Raw genomic sequence first — 6,000 nt, 5'->3', positions numbered from 1 at the left:
TGGAATTAATAAGAGTTGCTTGCCTGGTATCATTCTTCCTGTCTTTTCCATTACAGCCTCAAATTTTCAACTTCCGTAGTTATGAGGCTCACCTTCTAGCCTCCCTTGAAATGAGGATACCAACTTGACCTAGCTCTGGCTTATAAGATGTGAGAATGTTCTGCTACTGGAATCTAAGACAGTTACTGTATTGGGCACACATGTCAGGCATTTGTCTATTGACCTGCATCACAGTTAGTAGTGAGCAGAGAGCTACCTTAGCAGCACGAAGAGAACACAGGTTTAAGAGGACAGAGCAGCCTAAACCTATGCTAATTATTCCCTATGAGGGAGACTATAGAGTCCATGTTTCTTTGGGTCTGGCTCACTTCACTTAGTATAATTTTTTCCGAGTCCTTCCATTTCCTTACGAATGGGGCAATGCCATTCTTTCTGATAGAGGCATAAAATTCCATTGTGTATATGTACCACATTTTCCTGATCCATTCATCTACTGAGGAGCATTTGGGTTGGTTCTGTATTTTAGTGATGACAAATTGTGCTGCTATGATCATTGTTGTGTTGGTGGCTTTAGTGTGTTCTTGTTTGTGGTCTTTTGGGTAGATGCCCAAAAGTGGGGCTGCTAGGTCATAGGGGAGCTCTATGCTTAGCCTTCTGAGGAATAAAAAAAGAGGACAGAGCAGGAAGATAATAGGAGCCTTGCACTTTGAAGACACTGCAGAGCTGCAGAGATTGCAATGTAGAATGACCAGCATGTTGCTCATTTTCTGGCCTCAGGTGAATATCCTCTACTCCCTTCCAACTCCCTCCCTCAGTGTTCAGTACAGGCTCAGCATTCTGTGTCATAAGGGTAGTGGAGTCCCTTCCAACAGGTTTATCTTTGCATTAATCCAATCACTTATTTGCCTGAAGACAAAATGAGGTGGCTAGGGAAGTCTTGCTATAAGTCCACAAAAACTTTGTGCTCATTTGGAAAAGTAAGACATAGAAAAGAAAGACTTCAGAGGCAAGTCTGAATGACTCATACCTGTCATCCTACCTACAGAGTTGGCTGAGATTTGGCAGTATTGTCTGATCCTAACCAGCCAAAAAAGTGCTCCTGATTCTACATCTTATTCAGAAGAAATAGTTCAGGCTGGAGTTATGGCTCAAGTAGTAGAGTGTCAGGTGAGCATGGAAGCCTAGTTAGAGCAACAGATTGTGCATGCGTGTGTGTGTGTGCATACACACACACACCAAAGCCAAAAAACTTACAACCGTTCCAGATTTTACATAATTAAAGGAGAGGTATCACGGGGCTAGTAGTTTTTTCTAGAATGCACATGGTGATTTGAGAGCAGATAAGGAAACTAGTCATTAGATCACTGGTAGAAGCATTGATAGGTGGTTTGTAGTAGCAGACTTCAGCCAACCTAATGTGTGATACTTCCCAGATTCACCCTTAGTGTTTCTCGCTCTGCCCTGACTAATCCTGGAAGATTTCCAGAATTTAAAGCTTTGAGCAGGCATTTGGAAAAGGAATACCAGACATGGAAATGAACAGAAACATCAATCAGATTTCATGGATTATATCCTATCCAGAAATCAGGAGGCCAAATTGCTAAAAGAGAAGTTTGTGTTCTGTAAATAACTAAATATCTGTTGACAACTCAATGTTCTGAGGTAGCAATCAATGTAGGATATGTTCTTTTGGGCAAAAGTACAAGGCATTCAGTTGCTATAAAAGTAGGCTTTTTAGCTCCCTCCCTCCTCCTTTCTTACTTTCAAGCTCCTATTTTTTTTCCATCTTCTCTTTTTGTCTTCCCTATTCATTTTCCTTCTTCTTCTTCTCTCCTCTCTTCCTACCCTTTTCTGTTTTCTCTTTCTTTTTTCCTCCTCTTCTTCCATAGCCTTCTCCTTTCATTTCTTTTCTCCTATCTCTTCCATTGCCACCTCCCCCTGACTTCCCTCTTCTTCTTCTGTCTCTTCTTGTCTCCCCCCCACCATAATCTCTCTCTCTACTTTAGGTTTTTGAGGTCTTTATATTATAAACATGCATCCTCTCACTAATCTACACCCCAGCTCCCTATTCCACTTTTTGTGTATTTTTTCTTTGTTCCTGTCCTGGGGCTTGAACTCAGGGCCTCAATGCTGTCCCTGAGCTTGTTTAGTTCAGGACTATGCTCTGCCTGTTCAGCCACAAATCTAATTCCTGCTTTTTGGTGGTCAATTGGAGATATGAGGCTCATGGACTTTCATGTCTTGGTTGGCTTTTGAGATGAAATCCTCAGATCTCAGGCTCCTGCATAGCAGGGATTAAAAACATGAGCCACCAGTGCTTGGCATCTTTCATATTTTTTATCTTTAACATAGTGATTCTTCTTTGTTCAAAATGAAGAGGTTTGTCATCTAGATTATCCAGAAAGCTGATGATGTAGCTAGGGAGACATTTCATTTACTTGAAAGTTCCAACAAAGAAAGTGTCACAAGATGATTGAAGAGTAGTGATAATGGAACAACCCCTGAAGACTGCTCTGCTCATGGGTACTCTTTACCATGCAATGGAAGATGCTAAGGAGGAAGTAAGTAGAAAATCCCTCAACTCAGTAGCATGATAGAAGAAGGGCTAGTGGGACCTAGAATGGATGCTAAGGCTACAAAAAGGGGAGGACGAATGGTAGAGAAACAGCTCCATTTTCCTAAGCTAGATCCAGCAGTGCCCCAGAACAAAATTGGGACCATTACTTTAAAATATTCCTTAGTGCTGAGAATGGTGACTCACTGGTATATCTGAGCTATTTAGGAGGCTAAACTCTAAGGATGGTGCTTCAAAGCCAGCCTGGGCAGAAAAAAAAATCCTTGAGACTCTTCTGTCCGCTTAACCACCAAACAATCCAGAAATGGAGCTGTGGCTCAGGTGGCATGGCAATAGCCTTGAGGTGAGGAAGAAAGGAAGGAAGAAAGGAAGGAAGGAAGGAAGGAAGGAAGGAAGGAAGGAACGAACGAACAAACGAAGGAATGAAGGAAGGAAAGAAGGAAAAGAGGGAGGAAAAAAGAGCAAACCAATCCTTATGTTTCCAACATGCTCACGCCTTCCAATATTTCTTCCATCTCTTTGGAGTTCCCAAATCTGGATTTGTGGTGCTAGATGAGTGAACGTGTTATTTATTGAAGTCTCCATGCTCTCTGTCAAAAGAAAACATGATGGATTTTGTGCACCTTGTCAGGCACAAATTATGCTGATTTCTTAGTTCAGTGATTATAATGAATGCTTATTACACGTTTGAAATGAAAATGTGTTTAAAATAAATAAAATGAATATGTAGGCTGTGAGTATGTAGTGGAGGCCTTAAATACTAGCTACTCAGTAGGCTCTGGTCTCAGGATCACCATTTGAAACTATCATGGGCAGGCAGAAAAGTCCATGAGACACTTATTTCCAATTAACCAGCAAAAGGCCATAAATGGAACTGTGACTAATGTGATAGATTGCTACCATTAAAAAATCCTTAGGACCAACATCTAGGCTCTCAGTTCAAGCTCCATCATCAGCACACACAAAAAATGTATAGAAGGACAAAGCATAGAGATAAAGTAGAGGAGGCAAGATTGGATATTATACCATAATGTCACATGAGGTAAAGGGAGGAATAAGGGAGTTGAGAATGTGTAGCTGGTCTCTTGTGTCCTAGCCTCAAAGAAGTAGGAAAGCTGAGTGTGTCATAGAACATGCTGTAAGAAGCAGTAATTAGTGAATTCATTAATGGTGGGTCACTGCTTTCATTATTACCAACCATTTAGATAGGAAGGGCATTTTGAAGAACATGGGTAATTCACTGTGAAAAATGCTACAGGGAAAATATTCATCTATCAATCAGGGACCAATAATTCACAACTGTATTCTTAGCTACTCAGGAGGCTGAACCAGGAGAATAGAGGTTTCAAGCCAGCAGGGGGAAGAAATTTCCATCTGCATTTAACTAGTAAAAGCAGGTCTTGTGGTATGACTCTATTGGTAGAGCACTAGTCAATGAGTGATAAAGCCTAACAATTGTGTGGGCCTGAGTTCAAAATCAGCTTCCAGGTACTAGCATACAACACAAAAATAAAACACTGAAGGACCTTGACAAGATTTAGAAGCCTCCATCTGATGTGTAGGTGGCATGGACACAGATAGCACTCTCCTGAGAGAAAAGAAAGAGGAATGCACATGGGAATGCATGCATGAAGGTTGTGCCAGATGACTTGCTATGTGTTGTTGCTTCAGTCCCTTAACCAAGGTAGACTTCTCCCTCAACTCCTTTGGTCAGCAAGGAAACTTCCACCCTGGGCCCCAAGGCCAGCCTAAGTATTAGGCCAATGGTCAAATCATGCCAGCTGTCCTTGAAGAGAGGATAATAATTCTTTCTTGTCTTTAATTTGGTTCCAAATAGTATTTGGAGAACTATTCCTGTGATTCTTTTCCTACCCACTGAGAGTGCTTTCTCTTTTGCTTTCCCACTACTTTTTCTGTTTCATTTCAAAAGGTGATCTACCTACCCAGTTGAAAAACCACCATTCTATAATAGGTAAAAAGTTCCATTCCCATTTCTTTTGCCCTGGTGGTTTTGGAAGCTTTCATTTTTGTCATTCCCAGTTCTGACCCCAAGTTGCCTCCTACAGGCACATGTTTGGTTTCTGACTCATATTCTCATTAGTTCTTAGGCAAAATTAATCCCACATGCTATCTCTGTTCTTTTCTGTAGTTGTCCTACTGTTCCACTCTTATTTATTGTATGTGCTAGTAGTACTGGGGGCTTGAACTTATAGCCTTGAGCTCACACTTGCTTTTTCACTGAAGGTGGCCTCTTTTCTCTTGGAGCCACAACCCCCTTCCAGTTATTTGGCTGTAAGAATCTCCTGGTCTTTTAGTTGCATTTTACCTAACATTGATCTGTTTATTCAACTTCAACGATTTTATATTTAACAACTGTAGGCTTTCTAACGTCCTGATTTAGGTACACTCCAAGAGCATTTGATACCTTGCTCCCTCTGTAGTCATGGTGAAGAGTGCAGACACTGGGGTACCCCATATCTCACATACTTACAGGCACTGATAATGCTGGTCTTCAGGGGAAAGACAGCTGAGGAGTTCTGTTCTCTCAAGCTCCTTGCCCAAACAGAACATTCAACTGGATTGGGAAGATTCCATAGCAATAGGCTGACCCACAGTCATGGAAGGTAAAACTTTCAGAGGAATAAAGAGTGACTGTTTTCACCTTTTGTCTGGAAATGCCATCTTGCTCAGTCTTCCCTTTGTAGTAATCATGCCTAGAAGCACCCAGATTTCATCAAAAAAAATTCTTTCCATTTTATCTCTTTCTCTAGCACTGATTATCCAACTTCATACAGGAGGATTCACAATTAGAATATGGACTGTGTAGGCCCTAGGCCTGCTGAACTTCACAGGAACGTTAGCTTTTTCAGTGTTCTATTTTAAAACATAAACTATTTTCTAGAATGGGTTTTGAAGAAAGCTTGATCCTAGAGCTTGGAGACCTAACAGTGTAGGATGAGCCTATCAAACTTTAATGTGTTAACTGGGTGGCAGTGGCTCACACCTGTAATCCTGAGTACTCAAGAGGCTAAGATCTGAGTATGACTCCAAACCAGTCCAGGCAAGAAACTCTATGAAATTCTGATCTCCAATGAATCACAAAATGGCCAGAATTGGAGCTGTGCCTCAAGTGGTAGAGTGGTAGTCTTGAGCAAAATAGGTCAGGGACAGAGCTCAGATCTTGAATTCAAGCCCTAGGTCTGGCTCACAACAAATAAATAATCAAAAAATAAAAAAATGCTCTTTAATGTGTACACGAGTCCTTTCTTTTTCTATAAGAGAGCCATTAAAATAACTTCTGAGAGAACAAATTGTTGACACCAAGAATTATCAAATAAGAAGTCATTTTATTACTATGCTATGAGTTCTTTTCTTCCTATTGCTCCAAATATTCCTAATATACACATAGAACATTTATAAGCACA

The sequence above is a fragment of the Perognathus longimembris genome, chromosome 28, assembly GCF_023159225.1.
Source record: "Perognathus longimembris pacificus isolate PPM17 chromosome 28, ASM2315922v1, whole genome shotgun sequence".
In the NCBI taxonomy this organism is placed as follows: Eukaryota; Metazoa; Chordata; class Mammalia; order Rodentia; family Heteromyidae; genus Perognathus; species Perognathus longimembris.
Note: the sequence above shows the minus strand (reverse complement) of the source record.